The sequence below is a fragment of the Perognathus longimembris genome, chromosome 19 (assembly GCF_023159225.1).
Source record: "Perognathus longimembris pacificus isolate PPM17 chromosome 19, ASM2315922v1, whole genome shotgun sequence".
Classification (NCBI taxonomy): Eukaryota; Metazoa; Chordata; class Mammalia; order Rodentia; family Heteromyidae; genus Perognathus; species Perognathus longimembris.
Window position 1 is genome coordinate 17,464,066 of NC_063179.1, and position 17,528 is coordinate 17,481,593.

Below are 17,528 nucleotides of genomic sequence, written 5' to 3' on the forward strand. Positions count from 1 at the left end.
TCACTTGTGCCAAATCCCACTGACAAAGCAGTCACAGATTCTGGGCTTTCTCTCTCTGTCTCACTAGGAAGTGGCATATATGTCTGGAAAGGGAAGGCATTGAAAACAGCCATCTTTCAGATGAGCTACTACCAGGTCCCTGTGGAAGAATGGGGAAAGATTTGAAGCTTTGCATCAAATCGAGTGTAATGAAGGGCATCGATGCCACCGTGCTTCTACCAGATACAAAGGCATCAGCCTAACCGCCCCCAGAAGATCAGTATTCTCTCAGACACTAGAATGAAACATAGCTACATGAACTTTCTTTGCTCCTTATACCCAGAAAGCAATCCAGGCAGACCTGCCCAGAATCCCCCACCCATCTGAGGCTTACTCCATCTCTCTTGAAAAGAGTACGGCGGTTTTTGTCATGCGCATGAGCTATACGTGGCCTGAGGCCCAGTATTGAGAAGGATTCTGAGACCATGTTGAGCCTTAGACCCATAGTCTCTAGTTGATCATGGAATCAGGGGGAACATGATCTTATGTTTCTGTCTAATCGTGCTGTGTTCTTTCCGGGAGGGAGATGGTCTATTCATGGGCCTCCAAATGTGCATGTGCTTTCCATGCACTGCACATTCCCTTCCCAGGCCCTCAAGGCTTAATCTCTTCTCAAGCCTCCTCTAGGCTTTGCTTGGCCACCCCAAGCTTCTGAATTCTTATAACTTTAGATCCAGTAGGATTCTTCCTTTAGATACTCCCAGGCACTATTCATTATCTGTTCATCTCCATGCTAATTATTCTTAATTAGGCCACTAGATAATTGAAGCCAAGGCTACATCCTCTGACTCAGTGGACACTGTGATTCAGGATGAGTTTCTGTTGATGGGTTCCTCCGATGTCCAGGCTTCCACAGCCCTTGTTGTCGGTAGTTTGAATTGTCGGTATGAAATGCTTGGATCAATATCTAGGCATTGCACCGTTGCATGGAGGATGTTTAAAGCTCCCTGAGAGGGAAACAGTGTGAAACTTTGGAAGTCTTCTGAGATGGGAGCAGGTGATTCAGTGTCCCTATTTTTCAACCTCACACCTCCCCAGGAAAGACATCCCCTCCCCTTTTGTTGCCTCTGGAGGGCTAGTGTTTATCATATGCTTTTACCCCCACCGCAAGAAAACTGTGGAAGTGAATCTGGCAGAATTCTTTTGAGCAGTGAGTGTGCTGCTGTATTTAGGCTCATCTTTAATGGGCATATAAAATCTGGAGAGAGAAATGTGACAAAACGGACATCACGTGCTCTGATACTTTATTTCTAATAAGTAAAACATCTGACTCTGTGGAAATTGGGTAGATCTATAGGTGGGAGGGGTGGTCAATATACACTGTGGAGTAGGGCTCTTAGATTGTTCATATCGCCTCAGGAGCCTACTGGAGAAAGATTTGATAGCACTACTTCAAGATTAGAATGGCTCTTCCCCAGAGATAAGCATACACACAACTGACACATCTGGGTGGGCCGCTTCATGGGTTTATCATGCTTCTTCCTGGCCCAAAATTCTCTGGGTCCCCCAACATCCCCATGGAGTCAGATATCATCAAGAATCATCAAGGATATATTTTATGATCATTAAGATACAGAGATGATCAGTGTTATTGATAACATACCAGGTGCAGGGCAACATCTTAAAGTGTATTCTGAGTCCTCCAGGGAAGATGGAATTTTACATAGCCTAGCCATGATGCTGGATGAATTCCATCTTGTTGACTTATTGATAATTAGCCACCTAAACTTGTTGACTCAAAAAGCCACATATCGAATCCCCCCACCCATCACCAAGCGTAGCAGCAGCTAACAACACACATGTCACACACACGCAGGGTCTGGATGTTGAGTGTCTTCAGACATTGGGCCACTTGCTTTCTTTACCCACGATCTCATTGCAGCCTTCTGGGTTCATGAGTGCTTCTGATGCCACTGTTAGGAAAGGAACATCATAAAAGATGTCTGCTTGATCTCTTTGTTTTGTTGCTTTGTACAGCTTTAATGAAGTTGTTCTTGAAAAGGAAAGGGCTTGGCTTTGATGCAGCAAGCATTGACTGGATCGTCCTGTTCTGGGTGCTGTCAGCCCGCGCAGGCTCTGCTGGGCACACGGGAAATTCATGTTCCTGTTCCAAACCTAGAATCCCACGTAAGACTGAAGACTGCCTGCTTAGGAATTTGGCCCATCTTCTCTCTCACTTTCATTGCATTTGAACATAATGACAAATAGAACTAACACCTCCCTTCTCTTGAAGAAGAAGAAGATGTACTTTGTACTGCTTGGAAGGGATCCGTTGTTATTTTACAGTTACTAAATGCTTATTCACATTGAGCCATCTGTTTTCAAATGGACCTGTGATCTGTTTGAGTCAGGTATGGTAAGACACTCAGAGCCAGCAGTGCCTGTCATGGAAGCACAAAGTTTATATTCACAGTTTCTACAGCCAGGAGGCAGGGCGTGCCACACCGGGCCACACTGGAGTGGAGAGGACACCAGGGTTTCTCGGGGAGTAAAAGGAGAGAAGAGAATATGGTTAAATGTCTTCATTGTGGCTTTTGAAGAAAGGCATAGGTAAAACAGGCATAGGAGTGGTTGATATGAATAATTCCAGTTGGCTCTGAGCTTAGGGCTGTGCCTAGTTATCTGGTGCTTGGCTTGAGGGTGACTAGAGATAGAGGTGGCAAAGGAGAGTTCAATAAAGAAGGAGTGGAGGTGTGGTCTCTGACTGATACGGTTTGCTTATGAAAGATGTGCTGTAGGGCTGGGAATATGGCCTAGTGGCAAGAGTACTTGTCTCATATACATGAAGCCCTGGGTTTGATTCCCCAGCACCACGTCTATAGAAAAAGGCCAGAAGTGGCGCTGTGGCTCAACTGGTAGAGTGCTAGCCTTGAGTAAAAAGAAGCCAGGGACAGTGCTCAGACCCTGAGTCCAAGGCCCAGGACTGGACAAAAAAAAAAAGAAGATGTGCTGTAGCTAAGTAGTTTGCTACTTAGAACTGGCTAGAATGGAAGAACTGGCTAGCCCTGGGAGGTGCTGACTCCTTCCAAATGAAAACCAAGAAGACAAAAAGCTGGGCACAGGTGGCTCACACCTGTAATCCAACTACCCATGTAGCTAAGATCTGAGGGTTGCAATTCATTATTTTTTTTTTTTTTTGCCAGCCCTGGGCATTGAACTCAGAGCCTGAGCACTGACCCTGGCTTCTTTTTGCTCAAGGCTAGCACTCTGCCACTTGAGCCACAGCACCTCTTCTGGCCTTTTCTATATATGTGGTGCTGAGGAATCGAACCCAGGACTTCATGTATATGAGGCAAGCACTCTTGCCACTAGGCCTTATTCCCAGCCTGAGGGTTGCAATTCAAAGCCATCCAGGGCAGAAAAGTCTATGAGACTCTTACCTTCAGTTAACCACCAAAAGCCAGATATGGAACTATGACTCAAGTCATAAAGCTCTAGCTTTGAGCACAAAAGCTCAAGGACAGCAGTACCCAGGCACTGAGTTCAAACTCCAGGACCACTATAGAAAAAGGAAATATAGTTTAAAACATTTAGCCAAGAGACAGTAAAGTGCCAGCTGAGCCTGTGGCCTTTGCAATTCTAGATCCAGTCCTGGGAGCATAGTCTGTCCTTTGTGACTATTTAGTGCAAAGTGAATATTCCGTACTGGCTGGGGCAGAGGTGTGCCCAACACACTGGCTCTGCCTGCAAGGAGAATATAGTCTACCCTGAAAAGAAGGTATAAAAAAAGGTTATTGTAACTTGAGAGTTGCCATTAAAAACCTGTAGTCATCTCCAGCCCTACTCCCGTAGTGTCCTTGTCACTAGAAAATGGCCTGAGAGCAATCTGGCCCTGGCAAGAAGTAAAGCCATCTTTGTTTAGTGTTCTTTTCTCCCTCCCCCTCCCCCTCCCCCATTCCCACCTCATCAACCTTCATTGTACCTTCTAGAGCCCCTTGTCTACCTCCACTGACTCCCCATGGCCCCATGCCTCTCCTAGCTGCCCAATCCGAAGGGGTCACCCATCCCTCTTGTCCTCTGTGACACAGCAAGACTGTGAGTGCTAATTCAGAGCAGCTGTGCTCCAGCGGCCCATAGGCTTCTAGGAGGGGCACGGCGTGGGAGCGCCCCCTGACATGGTGTAACGCAAGGGAGACCTCCCAGGACCCAAACCACCCAGAGAGTCCTTTTCAAATGCTCTCTTGCTCCTAGAAGCTCCTGTCTCTAGAGGGGGCCCAGAGACAACCTTGCGGTAGACAGTGTGTCTCAGGCCCTCCCACCCCCTCTTGTGTGGTTCTTCCTCGCCTGCTAACTTCCCCAGAGCTTTCGAAAGCCCTGGCTGTGCTGTCAGCTCTTCTGCAGAATTCGTTCACACTAATAGAATTTAAAGGTCACTCTTCTCCTTAGTGTCTGTGCTAAACATGAGCCAGAGAAGAAAGAAGGGCTTCTGACTGAGCACAGCCAGGGCTGGAAAGTATACATGGAGGAGACCTGCCCAGAGGAAGGAGGTTTGGCTTCCTAAACCTCCTAGAACGTGTCAGGCTTCCATTGCCTGTGTCTACTCCAGATGAGGCTGGAGGAGGCGTGTCTATCGTCCAAAACAAAGTAGCACAGTCAGTGTGGATTAACAGAAACATGTTTTCTCACAGTTTCCAGAGGCCAGAAGTTCAAGATCAAGGGATGTGTAAGTTAGTTTTCCCCTGAGACCTCTTCCCTGGGCTTCTGGAAGGCCACCTGCTGAATGGGTCCTCATATACGCTTTCTCTGGATGTCTGTGCTAAATGTCCCCTTCTTCTAAGGACACCAGTCAGATCAGATTGCAGGACAGCCAAAAAGAATTACTTAAAGGTCCCATCTCCAAATTGCAACCACAGATTGAGGCAAGAGTTTTAACATAGGGTTTTTTTTTTGGTGGTGGAGGGGAGGGGACAGACCAGTCCCAATTCAGTCTGTAACTGAAGAAGTACACAGCGGTGGGAAATGCAGCTCTGAAGAATATTCAGAATATCTAAGTCAGTGGTGCCCATTCAATAAAATGTTGAATCACTGGAATCTATTATGTGAACTAGGAAAAACTTCACTAGCAGAAAATGTGGTGCTGTGTTAAGTGTGCAATCTACAGTTGCAGCAAGCAAAATGGACACGGAAGAGGAAAACTGTTGACCTACGCAGACTAGTGGTTTTGAGTTTTTGCTACAGAGAATTTGCTTACTTGCATGTTTGTTTTTCATGCACAGCACCTGCTGACTACAAAGTAGCAGGTGCCATCATTTTTAGAAAAGGTTTTGAGTAAAAACTTGAAATGGACAAAATTCCTTATATGAAATACATTCTCTTCATGTATGTAGGGACGTTCACCAGTATTCAGTATTTGCAGTATTCTGAAAGAGCACAGCCTGAGAACCATGTGGGAAGTAAAGTCTCTCTGAGTCTTTTCTGATTAGCCATGAGACTTACAAGTCAGATGATAGATAGATAGATAGATAGATAGATAGATAGATAGATAGAGAGAGAGAGAGAGAGAGAGAGAGAGAGATGATAGACAAAGGCAGACAGACAACAGAGATTGGTCTGTGGAGATGTGGTTAGAACTCATACCTGTTAGGCAGCTGCTCTACCAATGAACCACACCTCCAGCATTTTTTGCACTTTTTTTGTCAGTTCTGGGGCTTGAACTCGGGACCTGGACACTGTCTTTGAGCTTCTTCTTTCCCAAGGCTAATGCTCTACCTCTTGAGCCACAGCTCCACTTCTGGCTTTTGTAGTGGTTAATTGTGGATAAGAATCACATGGAGTTTCCTGCTTGGACTGGCTTCAAATCACTGTGGACTGTGGTGATTTTATTATTTACCTCCCATTGCAGTTGAGCACACTTACCTTCTTTCCACTGAGATGGGCTGTTGTGAATTTTTCGGCCTGGGCTGGCCTAGAACAATCATCCTGCCAATCTCAGCCTTCCATGTAGCTAGAAGGACAGGTGTGTGCTACTTTGCCTAGCGATTAGCTTAGAAGGGGTCTCATAAACCTTTTGCTTGGGTTTCCCAAATAGCTAGGCTTAGAGTTGCAAATCACTAGCACCTGACAACAAGGGATATTTTAGTGATCACTGAAAGAAAGAGACTTTACAAAGCTAATCATTACAGCCTGGTTTCCCTATCTATACTTTTTTTCTTTACCTATTCCACATACTTGAGTGCCTTCAAATTATGTTTAACACTCTGCCCTGAACAGGTGATACATGGTGAGATTCTATCCGTGCTTTGAGATACTGAGTTATTAGTTAAGAATGTTGGTGAAGAGGCTGCAGATGTAGTTCAATGATAGATTGCTGGTTTAGGTGAAAGAGTACTTTATTCAAGAAGCTGCTTTGGAAGCAAAACAGCTGCTATAGCTTGGGTCTTGGATGGCTCCCAAAGGCTTCCAGCCTGTGCTGTTATTGGATGATGCTGGACTCTGTGGGAGTTGGGCTTTAGTGAGGTCACTAGGGGTGTGAATTCTTAGGGAATATTAGCTTCTTCCTTTCTGTTTTGCTTCCTGGCAAGCATGTGGTGAACTTCTATATTCCACCACACATCATGTTCCCCACCATGATGTAGAGGCAAGGAGCTAACTGACCATGGGTGAGGAAAAAAAAAAGTATATGTGTGTGTGTGTGTGTGTGTGTGTGTGTGTGTGTGTGTAACCTGGATATATATACATATACATACATACCATACACACACACACCTGGTATTTTGTTGCAGTTATGGAGAGCTAACATCACTAACAGCTGATCTGAGCAATGCTCTGTTCCAATGGAAATCCTCTTGCTCCCATTGGTGCATGTGCAGCATTGCTTAATTAATGTCCTTGGCATTACTTTCATTACTTGTGCTAATACTTAGCACAAGAAACTACCTTCAGATGGCTTAGTCCTTTTTCTAATTCTATAATAGACTCACTGGGACTGGGAAATTGAGAAGAAAAGTTCATTTGTGTTCATGGTTCTGGAGGTCCAAGAGTATACATGACTCCAGCATCTGCTTGCTTCTGGCAAAGGCTTCATGCTGCTTCAAATCAGGGCAGAAAGCAGAGTGGGAATAAGGAAGGAGAAGGCACGGGACAAGAGAAGCAGCAAGAGAAAGCTAAGGAAGCTGAACTTGCTTTAGAATCCAGTCCCGTAAGAGGGGGCATGCACTAACTCCTGCATGATGACGTGTGTGATCCTATTCATGAGAACAATGTCACCAGGAGCCAAACACCTTCCCTCCACACACCCCACTTCCCAATGCTGTTGCATCAAGAAATTAGACCCCAACTCCATTAGTGTTGAGAACACATCATACTTAACTCAGAGCAAAGAATCTTAGTTCTTGTCTTTCAAGTTGGATATCTGCAGTCGCTGTTACCACTTCCAAAAGACAGCAATTTCTTCATACCTCTTCCTTTTTATTGGCAGAGCCCAGGTCATATGATGTGCCCTTGCAGGAAAGTAAGCTGGGAAAGAAAGGTTCCGGCTTCGGCATTAAAAGTTGTGTGGCTCATGGGATGGGAAATTCTGCAGTGTCAAAAGACATTGTGTAGCAAAACAAAAACCCAGCAAGTGTCCATTCTAGGCCTCCAGTCTAATGGAAGAAATGAATATGTATTCACATAGAACATAGCACAATACAGTGGGAATATAGTATAATTGAGGCATATTTATGCAAAGGAGCTAAGAACCTAGGTGATCAGGGAAGGCATTCTGGAAGAGGTGATTGATGATTGAGTTATCTTGATGAGTGAAATAAAGTGAGAGGCAGCTGAGAGCTGAATGAAAGCAAACCCTCACTCTCTGTCTATAACATGTCCCCACATGAAGAGACCTAAGTCAGAAAAATGGAAACTAAGCCCAGCACTGGTGGCTCACGCCTGTTAACCCTAGTTACTCAGGAGGCTGAGATATAAGGATTGTGGTTCAAAGCCAGCCCAGGAAAGGAAATTCCATGAGACTCCTTTTCTCCAATTAACTGCCAGAAAACAGGAAGTGGCTCCGTGGCTCAAAGTAGTAGGGCACTAGCCTTGAGCAAAAAGAGCCCAGGGACAGCACCCAGGCCCTGAGTTCAAGCACCATGGCTGATTTAAAAAAAAAAAAAAAAAGCAGAAACTAGTGAAGCAAGAGGAAAAGGTAGATTGGAATGTGAATGCACGTGTGGAGACCCGCATGCAAGCTACCTGGGGAGTGCCCAGGGCCACTAGCACCCACCATCTGCGCAATAGACTTGGCTGTGTCTTTGCCCCTCCCAACACTGCTTCCTTCAGATGTCCTTTCACGCCGTGGCTTCCCATCGGAAAGTGCATTTCACAGGGCAATTCAGAAGGACACTTGGGAGCTACAAAGCCTGATTCCAAAGCAGTGCCTCTTTTTCTTCTTCTTTTGTTTTTTTAAAAAGAAATTATATTATGAAAGTAATAAGCAAAGTAGAAAGCAGAAAGTACAAATCCCTCCATAATTAGCACTTTTAGATTTACATACTATCTTTTAAAAAAGACCTCACATGCAATCGAGTTATGCCTACCATATTCCGGAGTCCCCCCCCACCACCATTTTCTCTTGATTCCTTAAAAAAGTGAGTCTCGATAGCAGTGCCTTGAAAGTGCTGTATGTCAATAAATAGTAACGAGGAGACTAAGGATATTTTGAGACTGAAGTTAGGGTGGAGAATTGAAATAGAAGACCCTATTTCCCCCAACTCCCCAGCCCCCCCACCCCCCCAGTTGGTTCCTCCTCTAAGTTTCCCCAGTTCCATAAAGACTATCTCCTAGTAATTGCCTTAACTCAGAACCATGGCCATCAGCCTTCCTCTTCCATTCGTCACCTTACAGAGCAGCCATCAGCCCATCCATAGGCTCAGCAGGTCTCCCCGACTCTCCCTGCCACTGTTGTTGTGCAAGGGACCTTCCTTCCTCCAAGCTGAACACGCCGCATCACTGGATTTCTCTGCATCCTTTCTCTCCCTGTAGCGGAATGAGATTTCAAACCACAAGTGTCTCTGTAGCGGGAAACCTTCCAGGCCTGCTTTCTCACTGCTCCAAGATGTAATTATGGCCTTCCTTGTTTTCCAACCTTGACCTTGGCTTTCCTTCCCTGGGGGGGGGGGGGGGGAGGCGGGGCAGGATACCAGTTAGACCCCAAGCATACCCTCAGGCTCTTAAAATGCAAGCTGTGGCACCCAGTCCTCTGCTTGGCTGGTTAATCCTTTGCATTCAAGTCCCAGCTTAAGTGCCATTCCCTCCCAGAACACCTTCCTTTTCCTACCTCACCCTTCCCTAACCTGGTATATTCTTGCAGCCCTGATACTGGACATAATCTATATTCTCTTTCTCTAATTATTGTATATCGTGTTCTAGAACCAAAGTTCTCAAGCTGCATAGATCTCATTAGCATCATTCCCAGTCCACATTTCATGAAGGAAAGCAGCGATGTGGGATCCCCATGCCTTCTGCCTGATCTCTCCTTGCTTCCCTTTGAGGAGTGCTTTCTGTACTCAGGGAGGTCATCACTGGCCTCAGACTCAGACCCCAGGGGATCCCCAGGCTCTGAGCATCCGCTAAGTCGCAGCCGGCAGCTAGCAGATGACCCACATTTTACTCTGGGTGTGTCAGCAAGCCCAGGCTGCCTCACGGGTGGGTGCCTTGCTCCAGCTGTCTGGGCCCATCTCCCTGCCACATGAGTAGCAAATGATGTCGCAGGCTCTCCTGGGCTTCCTTGCAGAGGCAGTGGAGTGGAGAGGAGTGGGAAGAGCTCTAGCCTTGGAGATGGAAGCACGGCGTGGAGCTGTGCTTCCTCCCCTTGACTGCGGCTTTAGGAAAGCCTGGCTGCCTGAGCCTCCCTGTCCCCAGGAGCAGAGGTCCCTAGTCCAGGTTGTCTTACAGTGTCCTGAAGTTGATGTTTGTGCCTATCTGGGGCCAATTTAGTGTGTGTAACAGTAATGCATTCTCCAGTATGGTACGCTTGCATTTGAAAAGAGAAGAACCAAATTGTAACTGAGAACCAAATTCGAATAGTTTGTTTAGACACAGTTTCTCTCCCCGACCGCAGGCTGGGCAGGGAGAGCTCCCGACAGAAGCTTTGCCACACCACACGGGGGCCAGAGTACAGGTATGGCCCAGAAAGCGAGACCACCAGGCATTCACTTGGTGTCCCTCATCCCAGCTATATCGCAGTTCTATGCTGAACTTCTTAAGGAGTCAGCCTTGATCTCCATTGATTCAGCTGATTTGGGCCCCTGGTCTGCTGCTAGGACCATCAGAACGGCTTTACCAGACGCATGAAGTCCGAGTGTGAGAAAGAGCTTTCCACTTCTCACCCATTACACAAGGCCTGTCTGTAACAGACCTCGGGGAAACCCCTCTAGCTTCTGCGTGCAAAAGAAACACGGCTAGTTCCTCACATGAGCTGTTTACACTGCCCATGACCTTGGCCACCTGAGGCTGCCTGCAGATGCTGAAAGAATTTGCTATCTGGAGAATGTTTCGTTTAGAGAAAAGGCTATTTCTGAGAGAGCTGAGAGTGTCCTTGGAAGTTAAGCAGTTTATGGGGTGAATAGGGTGGGAAAAAATATACAGGCTTCTCTCTCTCTCTCTCGTCTCTCTCTCTCAATAAAACATTTGCTGAAGTATGATACACACAGAAAAATACACCATCACAAAATAGCACATACCACGTGATTCCTTTAACGTGTTAGAAATCGGAGCCCTGGTTACCTTTAGTTGTGTTGCACCTCTGAGGGGGGAGGGTCATGTTCTGATGCTTGATGGGAAGCAAGTCATTGTGAGTTGACAGCATTTCAACTGTTTAGTGTTCATCGAACGGAGATGTCCTGAGGTTAGTGTGGCTCATGTGAGAGGATGTGTGTTTGAGGATGCCATCGCTTTCTGTGTCACTGGCATCCTTCCCCCGTCTCTTGCTGTGGAGTGGTCCTTTCTCACTCCCAGTCCACGTGCTGTCGGTAGTCCCATGTACCCTCTGCCCCCAGAAGCAGGCACAGATGTGAGGGACTCAAGGGATGAACACGTGATACACGTCCGACAAGGAATTGGCCTTGAGCCCTTTGCTAGACCCAGTCAGTGGGAAAGAGCTGGCGTTTCCTACCTGGGAAGCCAGAACTTCCGGCCGCCATGGTGAGAGTGGCGAGCAGCACTCACCTGTGTTTGGAACGCTTCATCACACGTGTGTGGAGCTCTGTCTCTCAGCAAGCTCTGGTGGGTAGGCATGGTACCAGTTCTAGAGCAGAGCTAGGGATGGCGGATGAAGGCATGGGGGGCTCTCCAAGTTGCTGCTAGGTTGGAGGATGCACTGGAGGCCCACTGGCATAGCCTCATATGTTTATTTGGGGTGGCATGGTGGGAGACTTCCTGCTGCCCCTGAGTTACAACTGCCTCCTGGGAGTCCACAGCTCTTGATGCTTTTTAAATGAATGCTGTGGTTTTAATTTTAAAGTGTTTAGGTGTTTTTAAATTTTTATTATTATAAAAGTGATCTGTACAGTGGGGTTACAGTTACATAAGTTAGGTTATGAATACATTTCTTTTAAGAAAATGTCACCCCTTCCCTCATTCTCAGTTTTGTCCCTCCCATCCCGACCCACAAGTTGTCTAGTTCATTGTGATCATAGTGTCTAATGAGGACCCCTGATGCATTTGCTCACCCTTTGATCCTCCATTTCTGTGACTTCCCTTACACTCCCAAAGACAGATAAATGAACAAACAAGACAAAAAGAAAAGAAAAAAAAACAGCAACAAAGGAAAGAAAAACCCTCTCATTTCCATTTCCTGGAGCTCATTTCAGTGAGTGTTATTTTATATGATAACACTTTTTAAAAAAATCTTTGAGACAGTAGTGTACATGATAAGAGAATTTCACTTCATGGTAGCTTACCAGTGTGAGAGCCAAGAGGAACCCATTATCCATTTTATGTCAATTCTGAATTTCAAAGCTCTTCCAAGATGAAAAGCATACCGAGGATTTAGAGGTAACAATTTAGGAGTGAAACTGTTAATGTGGACCTTTCTCTCTGTCTCTGTCCCCCCCCTTCCTCTCAATCTCTCTCTCTGTGTCTTTATATCTGTCTGTCTGTCTGTTTCTCTCATGTGCATACGTGCGCACATACACACACATGTAGGAATACACTAAATCAAAATCACCAAAAATGCTAACTGTACCATGTGTTTTGCTCTATGGATTTTCAGCTATTTACTAGATACCAAACATTCTTCAATAAAACATTTAATGAAGCCAGCACTGGTGACTCATGCCTGTAATCTTAGCTACTCAAGAAGCTGACATCTGAGAATCATTGTTCAAAGCCAGCTCAGTAGGAAATTCTACTGACCAGCAAAAAGCTGGGGGTGAAACTGTGGCTCATGTAGTAGAGCACTTCCCTTGAACCAAAAAGCTAAGGGACAGTGCCCAGGCTTTGAATTCAAACCCATGTACTGGCACACACACAAAGAGTGACTTGTGACAAGGTATAAGTTAGCACAGAGCACATCATTAAAATCCTCACCAGGCTTTGTTGCTTTGGGCTTTTCCTCCTGCCACAGCACACTTTCTCCCAAAGGCCCCACAGGTCAGTAGACATGACAGGATTGTCTGCAAACCTATTCATTCAGTACCTGTTGACCTGGCCTAGCTCCATGCAGGACTTCTGTGCACAGGTGTCCCAGCAACCATGGGACCTTGTTTCCTACTGCTCCAACTTGTAACCCCCCTCCTCCCAGTGTGAACAACTACCAGATAACAAAGAAGAAATGTCTACACGTCCCACAGGAAAACAGACATAGGTCTTAAAATTGTTTTCAGGCTACAACTATATACACTCACATAACTGAAAAGAAGCTTAGAGATGATTCAGTCCTTTGTTTCATCAAGAGAGCATGGTGGCTAATCAGGAGGCTGAGATCTGAGGATTGTGGTTTGAGGCAAACCTGAGCAGGAAAGTCTGTGAGACTCTTATCTCTAACGAAACACCAAGAATCCTGGAGTGGAGCTGTGGCTCGAGTGGTAGAGAGCTAGCCTTGAGCCCAGAAGCTCAGGAACAGTGCCTGGACCCCTGAGTTCCAGCCCCAGGACCAACACACACACACACACACACACACACACACACACACACACACACACGGAGTGCTTTGCATGGCGGACCCTGGCTGGACGCAGGCCTGGAACTGCTGCCTCAACCTTCCTTCCCACTGCACCTTGGGGCTGGGGACTCCGGTGTCCCATGGAGCAGGTTCAGAAGAAGTTGCCATCTGAGGATACTGGACTGAGATCCCGCTCACGACCACCCTTGGCGGGCCTTCATGTCCTCTCAGAGGCGCCAGACTGCAATAGCCACGGGTCATTCAATAATTTCATTTTTAGCTACAATTACAAATTCCTCCTCCCCCCTGTGGTTTACAGGAATGACTGAAATAATGTGGGTGGATGCTTCGGGTTTCATCTCCTTTCTTTTTTTTCCTTCCTCCCGTGGGGAGCCCAGAAAGTGGCAGTATCCTGAGGGTTTATCGTGGGACTAATCTGCTTTGGAATTATCCCTTGACTATAAGAACTAAAATTAGTATTTGCGCGGGGCTCTTTTCTAGGCTAGGGGTCTGCTTTGTGCTTCCTGTGGATTATTTCATTGAGTTCTTCCCAAACCCCGTGAAGCAGGTGCTGCCAGGGGCCCCAGTTTTCCGAAGAGGCTCACAAAGGGGCAGGTGACTTGCTCAGGGTTACCCAAGCACGGTCACTCTGGGAGACAGCAATGAAAATGACCTTTGGGGAATGACAGATCAGAAGGTATGAAATCCACGGTGCATGATGGGAATTTTTCCCAGAGTCATTTTTGAAATAATAGTCCATTACCCACCCCCCAACTCCCTCCCCCATGGAGTCCTTGGCTTAAACCTCAAAACTTTCTCATGTCTGCAAGGTTTGATAACAGACCTGTTTTTCCCTCAGTCAGCAGTCATAGCAATCTCCCCCGAGGGGTTCTGGGAAGAGCTGGGCCCCTGTGCTTTGGGGGATGCTGGGTCTGTGTGGCGGGTGCAGGCACCAAGCCGGCTTCTGAAGGCTGCAGGCGGCTTCCTGGGGAGAGGGCGACCCTGTAGTGCCATTTCGCTTTGCAGTCATGCTCGGCACTTTCTAAAAATATTCCTGACAAACAGCTAATGGGCATTTTGGCCACGCAGCTCTAAACCACGGCTGCCATCTCCAATGGGACTTTTCTCCCCTCGAGCCCACTCAGCTTGATTTATACGAGGTTCACTTCGTGGAACTTCACAACAGCATACTCACCCGCTCTTTCAGAGCAGTACAGTGCATTTCTACTTCTCTTAGCAAGCATCGCATGCTTCCTTGCTAGTCAAAAAAGAAAGAAAAAGAGATGAAATGAAACAAAAGCTTCTTTGGTAAGCACACATCTTCAGTCATTGCCTAAGTATGGCTTAGTAGGGGAGGAGCCCATCCCTTCCCAAGAGCACTTGGGAAGAAGATACAAATAGGCTGGGCGCCAATGGCTCACACTTGTCATCCTAGGTGCTCAGGAGGCTGAGATCTGAGGATCCCAGTCCAAAGCCAGCCAGGGCCGACAAATCTGAGAGACTCTTATTTCCAATCAACTGCCCCAAAGCCCAGAATTGCTACAGCCTTCTGGGAAGTTTGCATTACATACAAAGAAATTCAGTATGTGCTCTGTTACCAGCAGATCCCAATTCTAGGAATACAAATTCTTGAATAATTGATTGAAAATAGACATTTTTAAGGTGTGGGGGGGGAGTTAGGGGCAAGCATTGAGGTTTGAACTCATTACCTCTCACTGTTACTTGGCTTGTGTGTTCACCTGGCACTGTACTAATTGAGCCATACCTACAGCCCTGCTTTATGCTGGTTTATTATAGTCTCGCAGACTCTTCTGCCTGGGCTTGCTTTGAACTGCAGTCCTCCTGATCTCATCTCCCAAGAAGCTAGGATTACAGGCATGAGCCACTGGTGTCTGGCTGAAAGCAGACAATTATATATCCATCAGAGCTTCAGTTATGATAGTGAAAATGGCCCCTAACCTCAATTCCCAGCAATGAAAATCGTACAATAAATTATGGTGGTTCTTTGTTGCAGTACTATGAAGTTATTAAAACGTTAGTCTTTGAAGATAATGATATAATAAAATGTTTAAGATAAAAGAAGTGAAATTAGAAGCTTAAATTAAATATGTAGTGTGATCTCAATCTCTCTCTCTCTCTCTCTCTCTCTCTCTCTCTCTCTCTCTTGCATGCCCTTCTCTCAGCCTTCAGATAAAAGATGAAAGAGCTCCAAAATGATAATTGTCTTCTATTGGTGAGCTTGTGGGTGACTTTTTCCCTTGGGTATTTCTCTAGTTTCCCCTACTTTTTTTTTTTCACAATGAAAATTTGAATCTTTTTGTCTGGATTCTTTCTCGGGTTTTGTTGTTGTTGTTGTTTTGTTTTGTTTTTCAAATAAAGCCCCTGTCAGAATTTTCTTAGGCGTCTTTTATGTGGGCTCCATGGCTCTTTAGTGGATCAAACCCAGAGCCCAATAGGTGTGAGCAATCTGCTAAGGAAAGCTGGTCTTCAGAAAGGATTGCATTCATTCCCTCAAACACATTCTCTCGAAACACGAAGTGCCTTGACCCTGACTTTATCATTCATCCACAACCATGCTCAGAGAGGAGTGCATTTTCGTAGGGGATAAGAAATGACCTGCAAGTCAGAGGAGAACTCTCTCCAGTAAACTACAAAGCCAGGGTCTCTGGCCAATGTGGAAGTGCTTGAGGGAGGCCAACCTTGCCCTGCAGGGCAGGGCTTTGAACCCAGGCCCTCTTCTTGGAAACAGGTGCATTTGCAAATAGCCATATATTTATTCTCCCCATAGATTCTGCATCCATGCATCAGATGTAGCATTCCTGCGTGGAGTTATTGTGGGCAGTGAGGAAATGATCCTTGGCAAAGAGGAAGGCAGAGGCTGCCTTTTGGATGTGTGTGGGCTAACCTGGTGGCAGAGGGTTTCTTTGGGTTTACAGAGTGATCACTTTTTAACTTTGAGAGACTGAGAATTGTTGGTGATTGAAGATGAAATTCATGTTTGATGGTATCAAATTTTCTTTTAAGATTTGAAGGTTTTTTGGGGGGTCAGTAGCGGAGATGAACTCAGGGCCTTGAAGTTGCTAAGCGGAGTCTGTCATTTGAGTGACACTGTTTTGCTTGTTGGTTCAGCTTTCAGATGGGAAGGTCTTGCCCTTTTGCCACAGCTGTCCTCAGACAGTGAGTCTCTTGCCTCTGCTTCCTGAGTAGTTGGGGCCACTGATACAAACTACCATGCCAGGCTTGTTTATGAAATAGAGTCATACTAATTTTTTACTGAACTGGCTTCAAATTGTGACCTTCCCATCTTTACCTCCTGATTAAAGTTTGTTGTTATTTTTTTAACTTTCTTAGATTTTCCCGTTCTGACAAAACACTGACTTGCTAGAGGCTGGCAGTGACTGGCTGCTGTCAAAGGAGTCCAGTCAGGCCTCTGTACTCCCTGTGCCCTGGTAGGAAGAGCTGGGACTATGGAGGCAGAACTTCCTACCTGGAGTTTTGGCTCTACCATTTTTTGACTGTGACGCTTTCACCAGCCTCCAAAAGTTGCAAAGCCCTCCCTGTGTTGAACTCTTTTTTCATCTGCACAATGGAAGATACTAATATTTTTTTCAGAAGACTGTGACAAGGGCTCATAGGTATCTGAGCAGAGTTAGCCACTTAGTCTCCAAAAGTATTTGACTCTTTGGGAAGATGGGAATGAAACAATAGTTGCTGTTTCTAATGATTTCTCTACCATATCTTATATCTTTGTTTTTAGTTTTTGGTGCTGGTCTTGGGGCTTGAAACTAGGGCCTGGGTGGTGTCGCTGAGCTCCACAGCTCTGGATTTGGGGTGATTGATTGGAGCTAAGAGGCTCCAAACCATGATCTTCAGATCTCAGGCTCCTGAGGAGCTAGAATTACAGGCGTGAGCCCCCAGTGTCTGGGCTCTCTGCCATATCTTATTTGGTAGTTGTAAATGAAAAAGTAGGCTTGTAAATAAATTCAGAAACTCTGAAATATTTAACTTACCCAGTCCATCCTACCCCCTGGAAGATGTGAGACAAAGAGCCGCAGTGCTTTGGCCTTTTATGAACTTGCCTTGCATGCACTGACTTTGACCTGCTCTCAATCGCTTTAGCACCGAGTCTACCAGAGACTTCTGCATTTGATTATATCCTACAGCTTGTTGCTATCTATATTTCTTTTTCAACTACTGTGAACTCTGTCATATTTTTCTGTTCTTCTATACTGTGTGATGTCTGGCATATTTAAGGTAATCAATAAACTGCTGTGGAACAAATAGCTAAATGCACTGCTAGGGGAAAAAAAGACAGATAGCTGTGTTGAAGACAGGTACAATGGCACCCAGCTTGTCGTAAGAAAAATCATTTATAACCATGGCATTCACCTGACCTTTTCACTCAACC

At 45.9% G+C, this 17,528-nt stretch overlaps 1 protein-coding gene across 1 annotated transcript in view; it reads left to right on the forward strand.

Moving 5' to 3' along the window:
- Pdzd2 (PDZ domain containing 2) overlaps window positions 1-17,528 on the forward strand; it is a 347,654-nt gene that overhangs the window by 55,158 nt on the left and 274,968 nt on the right.